The sequence below is a fragment of the Hoplias malabaricus genome, chromosome 1, assembly GCF_029633855.1.
Source record: "Hoplias malabaricus isolate fHopMal1 chromosome 1, fHopMal1.hap1, whole genome shotgun sequence".
Classification (NCBI taxonomy): Eukaryota; Metazoa; Chordata; class Actinopteri; order Characiformes; family Erythrinidae; genus Hoplias; species Hoplias malabaricus.
This window is the reverse complement of record NC_089800.1, coordinates 37,142,719-37,156,766: the sequence shown is the minus strand read 5'-3', so window position 1 is coordinate 37,156,766 and position 14,048 is coordinate 37,142,719. Positions and strand designations below refer to the sequence as shown.

Below are 14,048 nucleotides of genomic sequence, written 5' to 3'. Positions count from 1 at the left end.
TTTTGCAGGTTATATTACCTTTAATCTAAGTAATCCAATATTTGGATCTTAGCAGGGGTGGTCTGGAAAAATCTGAACTTTGTGCTCTTTGAGTCTCTGAGTCGTCATCAACTGAGACAGCATTTATAAATTAACGTGAGAGAGGGACGTGAGCGCAACACTTTTTTTCACCTCTCTGCTGACCATTTTTGATCAGCGTCTTTTTATACATGGAAAACCCTTTGAAGTACACCATCTGTTCGCTCTTTTACATTTCAGTCATCTTTCGCTGTATCTTGTTCCCAAAACTCAGAGTTTTCCACCATTTGTTTTCCCCTATCTCCTGTATTTCTAACACATTTCCAGACGTGGCCTGTGCCTCCCTCTCTACCTCCTTGGTCTGGAGACAAAGGGAGTTGATTGAACGGAAAGCGTCGATATGTTATTTGAAACACACACACATAAGTCTGCGGTCTCACACAGAGAATTAGGAATAAAACAATTTCAGTTTACACAAGCATGCGTGGTCATTGCTGATTAAATATCTATATTGATTATGAATCATTTATATAAACCAATTTCCGTCACAACTTTAATAGCATAGAGTAGCATACAACAATACAAAGAGCATTAGACTAATGGAAAGGGACAATTCATGGCCACCAACTTCTTCTATCTCAGACTGTCTTATCATTTGCATTATATTTACAGCATTAGAAGGACAATGTATTATCAGGAATCTTGACTAAGCACTACTGGTATAGCATGTTGTTCCTGTTCAACCTGGGGTTGTAACCACAGTCTGCAAAGTAGAGTCAAATACCAACCATTTTATGTATACCTCTGTGATCCCCATTTACCAATCTTTGATACAAATCACTGCTGGGTGGGGGTGGGGAGGACCCTGCAAATATACTAAAAGTAAACTAGAAAATATAGTGCTCAGCCCTTGTGAAATAAGAAGTGTGCCATTTTGGAACCACTAATTTGTAATTAAATCATTACTAATTATAGCTTACTAGTCATATGTTATTTCTGCAACTCTGTAAGTACACTTTAAATATATTTATATGCTTAGTGTGTAACAAATAAATAAGTCAATAATAAGTCAAATTCTTAATATTTTCAAGTATTGTAATTTGTAATAGTATATATTGGTATATTTATGAATGCTTGTAAAAGCTATGCCTTCTTCCTACTCCAATATCGTACAGTCATAAGTTGTAATTATTTTGGCAAGCACTGTAGGTGTGACTTTGTCCTAATAAAATGTTGAAATATTGCTATTTTTAAAGCTTATATCTAATGAGACTCAGACACAACACAGACACACAAACAGACCCACAAAAATCCCCTCTATGGAAGCCCTAAAAAACTAAAAAACAAACAAACAAAAAAAAAACTAAAATTTTATGGCTAACACTTCTGGTGTCATACCATTTTTACTAAATGATATTTCTTTCAAATACTCATCCAGGCTTCATGGAAACCTAAAATAATTTTCTGAAGAGCTAGGTCTAACTCAAATGCCTGCCACGGTAGAGACGTGAGAAAATGTGCCATAATACAGCCACTTTTGAAACAAATTGTGCACAATAGCAAAGGCAATTGCTCCAAGAGTGCAAGGGAAGCTTGTGTAAAATGTAAAGAAATAAGTGATTAAATATATACTGTTGTGTGTACATGTCATAGAATAAATATGCACTACAACGCGCTCAACTTTTGTTCAAAATCAGCTTCTTATCACTGGTAAAGACACGGCTTTCCTCTCAATCATTCACGCAGATTCACAGTGCTTTAAACAGTTCAATACCGAAGCAGCGAAGTGCAGCGAAACGAGATGAGTCATTGGATAAATGCTGGGCTTTGTCCCGCCCATCAGACGCTCAGCGTCTCTGGGGGTCTATGGGGCAGTGGGCTGGCCTCGGTTGGCCCGGACGCTCAGCTTCTGCATGATGATTGGATGATCTGAGACAGCGAAATGAGCAAATCAGCGATCCGTGTAAAGATCCGTGGGAGCACAGGCGGACACATTTCACATGGGCCAAGGCCGTTTAAGCAGCCTATCTCTGCTGGCCATTGAGAGGACACTAGTCAAGTGCCTGGAAAAGATGCCATGTTGGTACGACAGGGTCAAAGATCATTTTCTTAAAAAGGAACGGAGGGTAGAATTTACGTATAAATAAACCAACACATTTTATGATGTAGACCGAAATTAAGCTTCCCCTCCTTGAAAGACCAGCATCCGCCACTGCAAAATAGGTATCAAGGCTTTTATATATATATATATATATATATATATATATATATATATATATTTCTTCAAACAAGCTAAACTGTACCATTTATTTTTTTGACATTTCCAGTAGCAAGCCTGTACATTTTCATTTGGCAGATTTTTACATCAGCTCTATTAACCATGTTGTTATATTCAGAATCATAGCAAAAGGTTTTCAAGCAAACCAACCATAATAAACAACAGTTTTAGTACATTTACCCAAGTCATATACATAGGTTACATTTACCAAATAGCATGTAACATCAAATATGATATTTAATAGCAATAAAACTATGCTTAAGAAATTCTGTCAACACTAAATGTGAAAACTTGCCCTAACATGTGATTTAATGAAAACAGAAAGTAACAACTAGTAACTTCTCAAAAAAAAAAAAAAAAAAAACACTTAGTGATATCATACAGTCTATCAATATGTAAGCAAATTTGAGAGCTAGCATGAAAAGGTTACCACAGATATGGCTCATTTCTACACACAAACAAAAAGTGTTAATCCATTGCTAAAGATTGACTGAACTCAAACTGCTTGGTGCTTCTTAAAATAACTCTGTTTATGAAAAGCACCCAGCTGTGCTTTATTAGCCTTAAACGTATTGCAAGACATCGCTGATGAGATGGATGAGTAAAATGAACACTTATCACTCAGATGTTCCGTTCACATGCATTTTTGAATTCTATTTTTAGTGCATATACATTTGTTCCAAACCCATATTCCTGAATAAAAATTTGGTACTCCAGCCATGCAAATGACACTAACATCAGTATGTGTGTATTGTATATATTACATATATTTATACAGATGTGTGTATATGTGTATGTCCAGCAGTGACGCTAAGGACTTCAGCAGCACAGAAGCAGGACTTCTATGTTCATGGTTTCATGGTTTAAGATTGGTCTTTTATGTTTGTGGTTTGTACCTTATGTTTCTCAATCTTCCTCTTTGTATATGTAGTCCTTTTCTCCTGTAGTGTCTGTCTTTGTTAGTTTTGAATCTTGTTCCTTTATTGCTGTGTTGTTTCATGTTTTGTTGTTTTGCCCTGTCTCTATATTAGTGTCCTGGTTGTGCGTCATTGTATATCTTTCTCTACTGCCTATATAACAATTATTATTTCCTGGTTTCTCCTATTTTCCATTAGTGTCTTTGTTGTGAGTTTAGTTTGTGAGTCCCTCAACCTGTGATCCTCTCTATCTTTACTTTACTTGTCTTTACTCTTTTGTCTTTGTTTAGTCACAGACCCACTGTGACTCTGAACAAGTTAAGTAGCTACAGATGAATGAATGAATATTTACACAGCAAATTCACCAGTTGTGATGGGAAAATGCATACTAACACCAATGAGTAATATTGATAATGATAACCCAATATATTCAGTAAGTAATTATACTAAGTAATCTTGATTAAATAGTACTAATAATTAGAGACATAGGACATAGTGTGCTTGTGACCTTAAAGGGCTTATTACAAACCGGATTCCAAAAAAGTTGGGACACTAAACAAATTGTGAATAAAAACTGAATGCAATGATGTGGAGGTGCCAACATCTAATATTTTATTCAGAATAGAACACAAATCACAGATCAAAACTTTAAACTGAGAGAATGTATCATTTTAAGGGAAAAATATGTTGTTTCAAAATTTCATGGTGTCAACAAAACAAGGCCATTTTTTACCACTGTGTGGCATCCCCCTTTCTTCTTACAACACTCAACAGACGTCTGGGGACAGAGGAGACCAGTTTCTCAAGTTTAGAAATAGGAATGCTCTCCAATTCATGTCTATTACAGGCCTCTAACTGTTCAATCGTCATGGGCCTTCTTTGTCACACCTTCCTTTGCTACTTGTCCCAACTCTTTTGGGATCTGTTGACACTGTAACATTTTGAATCAACATATTTTTCTATTAAAATGTTACATTTACTCAGATTAAACTTTTGATCTGTCAACTATGTTCTATTACGAATAAAATATTGACATTTGCAAACTCCACATCATTGCATTCAGTTTTTATTCACAATTTGTTTAGTTTGCCAACTTTTTTGGAATCCGGTTTGTACATTGTGACCCAGGGCACGACACAGGAGAAACTGTTGGAGGGGGAGGGGAAGAGCTGAACATCGCACTTCTGAGATTAAAATAGAGAAGTAAGGTCCCTAGATAGATTAAAGAAGTGAGAAGTCCAATCAACAAGTTGAAGAACATCCTGCGTACAGCCTGAACTTGACCTAACCGTCTACAATGATTTTGCTGACAGAAGTGAAATAAAGGATAACAGATACATGACAATTAAGGGAATTTCTGGGTGTGCAATGAGACATGATGTAATAACATCTGAACGGTACACATGATGATTGGTGTACGTGAAGAAGGGGCACATGACAGTGGGGTGTACGTGACCGGGGTCCTATATACAAACCGGATTCCAAAAAAGTTGGGACACTAAACAAATTGTGAATAATAACTGAATGCAATAATGTGGAGGTGCTAACATTTAATATTTTATTCAGAATAGAACACAAATCACAGATCAAAAGTTTAAACTGAGAGAATGTATCATTTTAAGAGAAAAATATGTTGTTTCAAAATTTCATGGCGTGAACAAATCCCAAAAAAGTTGGGACAAGACCATTTTTTACCACTGTGAGGCATCCCCCCTTCTTCTTACAACACTCAACAGACATCTGGGGCAGAGGAGACCAGTTTCTCAAGTTTAGAAATAGAAATGCTCTCCCATTCATGTCTAATACAGGCCTCTAATTGTTCAATTGTCTTGGGCCTTCTTTGTTGCACCGTCCTCTTTATGATGTGCCAAATGTTCTCTATAGGTGAAAGATTTGGACTGCAAGCTGGCCATTTCAGTACCTGGATCCTTCTCCTACGTAGCCATGATGTTGTGATTGCTGCAGAATGTGGTCTGGCATTATCTTGTTGAAAAATGCAGGGTCTTCCCTGAAAGAGATGACGTCTAGATGGGAGCATATGTTGTTCTAGAACCTGAACATAGTTCTCTGCATTAATGGTGCCTTTCCAGACATGCAAGCTGCCCATGCCACAAGCACTCATGCAACCACATACCATCAGTGATGCAAGCTTCTGAACGGAGCGTTGATAACAACTTGGGTTATCCTTGTCCTCTCTGGTCCGGATGACATGGCATCCCAGTGTTCCAAGAACTTCAAATCATGACTCATCTGACCACAGAACAGTCTTTCATTTTGCTACACTCCATTTTAAAAGACTCCTGGCCCAGTGCAAACATCTGAGCTGGTGGAGCTTGCATAGAAATGACTTCCTCTTTGCACTGTAGAGTTTAAGTGGCAGCCGCAAATGGCACATGGATTTTGTTCACTGACAATGCTTTCTGGAAGTATTCCTGAGCCCATTCTGTTATTTCCTTGACAGTGGCATTCCTGTTTGAGGTGCAGTGACGTTTAAGGGCCCGGAGATCACTAGCATCCAGTAGAGCCAGATTCTCTGAATCTTTTGATGATGTTATGCACGGTTGATGATGATAACTTAAAAGTCTTTGCTATTTTACGCTAGGTATGAGTATGGGCCAAGTAATGTAAGGCAGATGAAGGTGTGGGTTAAACTGGGGTTTCCTGAGGGAGGAAGCTTCAGCCCAAATCAGTTAGAACAGTTCACAGATGAGTTGGCGCACAAAGAGCAGGAAAGTGAAAAGCTAAGGCAGACTTTTCAGCTTTGCTGTTGCGGGTGTTGTAAAAAACTACCAGAGCAGTTTGTAGCAGACTGGTGAGCACTAGAAATGTGGAAGGGAGAAGCAGATAAAAGAATTCAGAGAAAGAATTGAAATGCAAGAAAGAGAGAAATTAATGAATATGTCAAACTGGTTCCTCCGGTTCCTGTTCTGGCTCCCCCTCCAACTGCTTTCCAATGTGCCTCCTGAGTTTGGTCTGTATCTGAAGATCAACTGGGACCTGGATGTGAATCGACATCGACCAGTGCCTGTTCTGGTACCTCCTCCGCCTTCGCCTGCTCCCCCTCTACCCATCGTGGCACAGTCAGCAGCTCAGCAACCCTTATAGCAGTCTCCACCGATGCAACAGCTGATACAACCTCAGACTTTTCCTGTTCAGACGATGCAGGAAAGAGGAAAGGTAGATGAAACCGATGAAGAAGAAACAGTGCCACTGTTCCCTCGTCCACCATTTCCAGAGACGCTTGAGAAAATCACAAAACTAAGTACGAAGCCCAGAGCCAAAAAGAAGGAGGTTGCACCACTGGGCATGAAGCTCCGCTTCAGAGACACAGACAACAATGACAAAGACGACGTTCCAGGTCTGGTTGAAGCCATGGAGCAATTCAGTAGGCCAGTGCTGAATGTCCCTATGGGTGACACCATCAGACAGGTGTTCAGACCATGGACTTTTGCTGAAATCAAAGAGGTAACAGCTTCCCTCCCTGATTTCAATGATGGGGCAGAGGAATTCTGCAAACGTCTCAAACAGTTCTGCAAAAATTTCCATCCAAGCCTGCATGAGCTGGGAAGAGTGCTGGCGGTTTGGATAGGAGTGGACTGGACTAGAGTGCAAGGTAATTTCATGTCTGGAGCAGACATTGAACCACAGAGAACAGAGTTGGGTCAAGCCTATTTCCCCAAATTTGATGCATTCCAACATGACCCACAAAGAATTGCAGAGTGCAAACAGCAGCCAGATGAATTAGCCCGGTCCTTCCTTTCCCGCCTTCTGGAGGTGGTGGACCACCAACTGAAGACTGGGAAACTGCAAACATTACAGCCTGAGAAAGTCATCTGAAATAAACTTTGTGTGTGGGTTGCGCTCAGATTTGCGCGCCTATGTCGAAGCAAACTGCTTAGATGTAGACGTGGGATGACTGAAAGAGGTGGAAAAGTATGCAGCGCATGCAGAAAAGCTCTTGAATCTCAAGAAAGAAAAGAGACCAGAGAAGGAAGAGCGCAAACTGGCAGACGTGCAGTTGGCGCTGTGGAAACAGGTGGCGGGCAAAGACCAAAGAGGAGAAGGTTGTCGAGGTGGAGGTCGTGGTCATGGACGTGGACGTGGACGGTGCCAAGGCAACACTGGAAGAAGCGCAGGGTGCTTTGCCTGTGGGAAGCATGATCACTTCATAAAAGACTGTCCCAGCAGGGACAAACTCCGACAATGATGGAGCCCTCCGACTGAGATGAGGACACAGGGGTGGAGGAGCCAGACGGGAATGGAATGCCTGGACAAACACAAGGACAGATTACTGAACGATTCTTATTACTAACATGAACTAATGCTTACACAGCTATGCCTAGTGTAATTATGACGGTGACAGGAAAAGAACTCTTTTTTAGTAGATTTAGGGGCCACTACTTTTACTCTCAGAGCTTCCCACTTCCCTGGTAAACCTCAGCTTACACGAAAAGTGATTACATCAATAGGTGCATCAGGTACCAACCACAGTTTTAGTCACAGAACTCTTAGAGTGCTCTTTACAAACACCGGAAAATTTTTCACATGCATTCTTGTTTTCAGAAGTGTGTCCAATTAATCTCTTGGAAAGGGATTTAATGTGTAAATTGAAAATTTCCTTAAGAGCATCCTCTGAAGGCATTGAGATTTATGTGGAAGATTCAGTGGATTATGCAATGATAAAGCAGGCATGTGGCCAGCCTTTATATATTTATGAGTGGAAACTCGTTAATTCAGCATTAGCTGTTAATGTATCCACTGTACAAGCTAAATTTCTGATATCCACATTGCCTCACAAACATCGATGTGATGTCAGCAGAGGACCTTCATTGTATGGCGCATGTACATGAGGGTCACGACAAAGAGTTCGAACTCAAAAGGGACATGTTGGCTTTGAATGAGAAACTGACTTTCAAATATATCTACTGGGAAAATGGATGTTCAGCAGCACATGTCCATCTCTCATCCGTACCGTAGAGGGTATTACTCCAGTATTTGATTCGTTCATTGAGGCTGGGGTGATCGTTCCATGTCTGGAATCTCCAGTCCAAACTCCAATACTTCCAGTGAAGAAAATCCAAGGTCCATTCACCCGCACCTGCAGGAGGTTCCGAATACACACACAATTCTCAGGTACCTGCTAATAGTACTTATTTTTCTGTAATTGATTTGGCAAATGCATTTTTCAGCATTCCTGTTCATCCGGAAAGCCAGTACTGGTTTGCTTTTTCATAAATTGTGGACATGGACTCGCTTGCCCCAAGGGTATGCGGAGTCTCCGACCATTTTCAATGCAGCCCTTAAGACTGATTTTTGAAGACTTCCAGGGGGAAGTGCACTTTTACAATATGTTGATGATTTGTTGATTTTTTCACCTGATACTGAAACATGTAGAGAAGACATTATTGTGTTTCTTAGCAGAAAGGGGACACAAAGTCAGCCAGAAAAACTCCAATTTGTTCAGCAACAAGTGTCCTATTTAGGATGTTATTATCATTATTATCGTTACACTTATATAGCGCCTTTCTAGACACCCAAGGACGCTTTACAATCTACACTGCTCAGAACGCTCAATTCACACACATTGGCGAGAAGCGGCAGCCAAACGCGCACAGCGTACTCTCGACCAGGAACGACCGTCCACCTGGAGGACTGCATCGGGCACTAGGGTTTAACCCAGGACAGAGCGCCAATCCATATCTGGGCTCACACATACAGACATTCATTCACACACCAGGACAGTTATTAGAGAAGCCAATTCACCTACCCTCCATGTTTTTGGACTGTGGGAGGAAACCGGAGCCCCCGGAGGAAACCCACGCAGACACGGGGAGAACATGGAAACTCCACCCAGATGGGACTTGAACCCAAGATCCCAGCGCTGGAAGGCGAACATGCTAACCACCAAGCCACCGTGCCACCCAATGTGACATATATGCAGGGGGGAAATGACTGACCTCCTCACGTGTGCAGGTAGTTTGCCAAATTCCCAAACCAGTAACCAAAGACAGTTAATGGGTTTTCTGGGAATGACATCCTACTGTAGACAGTGTATTCCAAAATATGCAGAGCGGGAAGCAACGTTATCTGCTTTGATTCATGGGAAAGGAGTGTCCACTCATGATAAGTTGGAATGGACTCCTGAGGCTAATTTGGCTTTTACAGATTTGAAAACAGCTTTGACACAAACACATACTTTATTAGGATTACCTGATTTCCTAATAAACCTTTCTTTCAAACAGTGGATGAGAAAAATGGTTTCATGACTTCAGTTTTGCTTCAAGAGCATGTGGGTCACAAGCCCCCAGTGGCGTATTTCTCCAGCAAACTTGATTCCATAGCACAGGGTTTGCCAACGTGTAGTGGCGGCAGCAGAAAGAGCCGTCTTAGCATCCAGAGACATAGTGTGTTACAATCCACTGACATGTTGGTTCCACATGCAGTCTCATTTTTGTTGGAACAGAAAACATTGCATTTATCAGCAGCAAGATGATTGCGATATCATGTTATGCTGCTTGAATTGCCCAGTGTTACTATTCAGCATTGCACAATTCTGAATCCAGCAACCTTGCTCCCTACACCAGATGATGGAGAACCTCATAACTGCTTAGCGGCAGTTTCACAGGTGTTTTCTCCAAGGCCTGATTTAACTGATATTCCGATTCCCAACGCTGACCTCAATTTGTACGTAGATGCGTCAGCATTTCATGACGATTGTGGGAAAACTCGAGTTGGATTTGCAGTTGTAACCCTGCATGAGTGTTTGTGTTCTGGCAGACTTTCAAAATTCACTTTCAGCACAAGCTGCAGAATTGGTTGCTCTCACAGAAGCATGTAAACTGGCCCAGGATAAGTCTGTGAATATTTGGACTGATTCCAAACATGCATATTCTTGTGTTTTTCATTTTGGAATGATATGGTCATACAGAAATTTTCTGACATCCACAGGGAAACACATTGCACATCACACATTAGTGGCAGCATTATTAAAAGCAATTCTGTTGCCAAAAGCCGTTGCTGTGATTAAATGTCAGGCTCACACAAAAGACACTTCAGAAGTGGCACGAGGAAATGCTTTCGAAGATGCAGCTGCCAAGAAAGCAGCTCAAAATGTTTTCTCTTTTACAGGAAACTTGAGTTCCGGAACCCCAACCTCACACACTCTCATAAACAGAACTAACATCACAAGCCTCAGAGGCGGAACGTTCTGCTTGTCGCAAAGCAGGCTGTGTATTCACAAAATGGAATGTGGCAAGCTTTAGATGGTAGGCCTTGTCTACCCTCTGTTTATTTTCCCTATTTTGTGAAATGGTTCCATGGGATCATGCATCTAAAGGGGCTATGGTAGCTGCCATACAACAAAACTGGTACACCAAAGGGTTTACTATCTTTGCACAAAGACATTGTGAAAAATGTGTCATATGCACAAAGCACAATGCAGCCAGAGGCATCAAGGTAATATAGCAGGATGTCATTTTGCCATTGGTTTTACCTCCTATGCTCCCCAGTTGAGGATTATCGGGAGGTGCTTTCAATTTAATGGTGGCGGGCCTTTCTTGTGCTATATGTATCGGCAGTGGTGGGCTGCTTGCCAAGGCATTTCCTGTTTCTCTTCTGGCATCTGATCTCCGTATCGGCAGCGTTCAGCATTGCTGAAGTTTGTGCCTTGTGGTGGATTGCTCCTTGATGATTGTGGCTTGTGCTTGGATTGCCGGTGTCGGGTGGTTGGGTTCCTGTGTCCGCATCATAGCGAGGGTATGTTGACTCTGTTTGGTATGTTTTACTAACAATCAGATTGGGAGATAATAATATTTATTTTAATCTGGTGGGTGATAGTAGCAGCCGTGCTGCATGGTTGGGTCGCTACCGCTGCTGTATCCTCTTTGATTTTGATTTTCGCATTGGGGAACTTGTATGTATGCAGATTATCTTCTAATTTTTTAAAATTAGATTTTAGTCGAATGTTTAGTTTAGTGTTTGTATTTTTTCAGGTTCCTGAACCTGGGTGGTCCTGGCTTTTTCCAGTTCCTGCAATTTTTTTTTTTTTTTTTGTGATTTCATTTGTACTTATATTTTTTTATTGTATTTGCAAAAATTACAATCACCACAATTAAGCACTATGCGTGTGTGTGTTGGAGGTGGTCCTTTTGGAGTGAATTTGATTTCTTTTTCTTTATTTATCATTGGTTACTTTTTCTGTGTTCTTTTCTTTTCTTCTCTCTCTCTCCCTTGTCTAGACAGGAGCTGTGGGCCATGTCAGGAGGTTATAGGGTTGGATTGTGGACACTCTTCCTGCAGTTTAGAGCACTTGGTGTGTAACCTGCGTGGTGCGATCACATATCCCAATAAACAAGGAACGTCCCTGGAGGTTCAAAATAGGTCTAAAAATAGTCTGTTCATCAAGGACATATTTTAAACATCAATGGATGTCCAAAATCCATCTTAATAAGTTAGTTAAGTGGTGACCAATCGATAACGTCAATGGACGTCCAAAATACGTCTAATAGTCGTCTTTTCAATGTCTGTGTTTGGACGTCTTTTCAACTTTCATTTTCAACCTTAAGAGAACGTTGATTAGACGGCAGTCATTACGTTATTTTAACGTTGAATCAATGGCTAAACGTTTACTGGGATGGTGGTAGTATAGGGGATTCCTTTGAGCTCATAAATTTCTCTGCCGTGGTAAGCCTGGCCCTGTTCTAAAATTTGGTCTTGCCTGGGAATTATTTTAGTGTTGATATTCATTACAGTCCTGTCAGTTACATGAGACCTTGTTTTAATATTTATTGTTAATAAATTTGGAAGTGTTGGAAATACGTCTCTGGCCTCTTGTTGTGAACGAACCTGAGTGTCTTTTCTATCTTCTCCTCTGGGCTTTAATGCCCCCCTTTTTATTTCCTAGGGGTGAAAGTCCCTTAGGTGACTTCACTTTATTGTATATTCCACCTGACCACCACCATCTCGCCACATCTTGGCGTAGTCTGCAGGATCACACTTTGAGAGCAAGAGACATACTTCCTTCCTGTTAATTTTGGGTTTGATAGGCATTTAATGTGCTTTTATTTAAGGCAAAACAGCAGCATTTGTTGAACTGAGAGGAAAGTGTATAAATATATATAGTTTTTTCTCTTGATTTCAGACTTGGTGCAGATTGACGAAGAATCCCCACAGAGACCTTCAGAACACCACAGCGTCTGAAAGCCTTGGGAGAAAATGAACGCTCGTGGTTGCAACCTACAAGGCCCATGTCTGCAATTCTCCAGGAAGTCATGCCGGAAGGCACTGTCAGCCACATGCTCCCCATTCATCTCCGGATACGTAAGGTCACACATGGTCTCGTGTCTCTCATGGCTCATGGGTTGGTACTGAAAGTTTGCTGGGATAAACAATAGCCTTTCTTAGACCTTAGGATAATAATTATCATAGAGAAATTCTCTCCCTCATATATTAATCTTCCTGTTCCCTCATATATTGCTGTAATCCATTTTATTATATGCATGTCTAATCAATATTCATTATTTGATATTATCTTTAATAAACCAGTTGTGTGATAAAACCAATTCTTGGTTGTTTGTGTGTGCACCTTTCTTGTATGAATTTATAACTTCTAGTACATACATACATACATTTTCTTTTCCACTTCTCCATTTCAGGGTGGCGGTTATTATAACTTCTAGTTCAGATTCCATTTCAGAGTCAAGAACCCACAGCGGGTCAATAAGCATAATTCATTAATAATAGTTAATTCTAGCGAATTCTTAGCTAATGCTTAGCAAAATGAATTAAATAATTAATTATTAATAAAATAATAATTAATTATCTTTGATTCCGCTATGTAGTGCAAATGCCACCGCAACGTGTGCATACTATTTCCACTACACGAGTCTGTGTTTGTGTGTGGACTATTGATTGGTTAATAGTAAGACATGCAAAGATGCCTTTCGTTTGCCTCGTATTGAGGAGAGCCTGGATGCCCTTTCAAGATCCCGCTGGTTTTCTACTTTAGATCTGGCCAGCAGGTATCAAGTTCCAGTGGCCGAACAAGATAAGTCCAAAACTGCTTTTTGTACCCCCTTTGTCTTATTTGAATGGAATCGAATGCCTTTTGGGCTTTGCAATGCTCCAAGCACATTTCAGTGGCTGATGCAATGGATTTTTGGAGATCAGCAGTATCAGTCACTGCTTCTTTATTTGGATGGTATTATTTTGTTTTCCTCGTCTGTTTTCCAGCATCTGCAATGGCTGGAACAGGTACTTGGGCGTCTGCAAAAGGAGGGTTTAAAAGCTAAGTTGAATAAATGCATCTTTTTCCAACAAGAAATTAGGTACTTAGGACATGTTATTTTAAGCACGGGAGTTTCCACTGACCCTGCTAAGATCAAGGCTGTAGCCCAGTGGCAGCGCCCCGCAGTGTGTCTGAGCTGCGTTCATTTCTGGGGTTTGCCAGCTATTATAGGCGCTTTGGAGAAGGCTTCGCTCCCCATTTGCCTGAGCATGTTGTTCCAGGTACTTCTGTTCCTACGTCATGGGTGGGTCCTGCGGCATTTGTAACTCAGCCAGTGGTCTCTGTTTTCCAGGTAACTCCTCATTAGACCGTCGGCCTCAGCAGGATGCAGACCCACTTCTAGGAGAGATTTTGGGGTTTTGACGGAGACAAGTTTGGCCCTCTCCTGTGGAGTGATGCTAGGTCTCTAGTCCTGCTATGGCACTATTGCACCAGTGGGATCGGCTGGTGGAACATGAGGTGTTATATCGTCTGGTGTTTTGAAATGTGTTGGAGAGTGTGCTTGTGATGAATCATGTGTTCAGTAAATATACCGTAGTGGTTCCCATTC

The 14,048-nt window shown here is 41.0% G+C and overlaps 1 protein-coding gene and 1 long non-coding RNA gene across 2 annotated transcripts in view; one reads left to right on the top strand and one right to left on the bottom strand.

Annotated features, from left to right (window-relative positions):
• The window catches only part of LOC136709147 (calcium-activated chloride channel regulator 4-like), a 43,517-nt gene that overhangs the window by 23,072 nt on the left and 6,397 nt on the right, over positions 1–14,048 (bottom strand). The window lies entirely within an intron of this gene.
• Positions 10,849–12,750, top strand: LOC136668666 (uncharacterized). Its single transcript, XR_010795522.1, has 3 exons — positions 10,849–10,968; positions 11,451–11,524; positions 12,353–12,750. It is a non-coding gene; the product is annotated as an uncharacterized lncRNA (long non-coding RNA).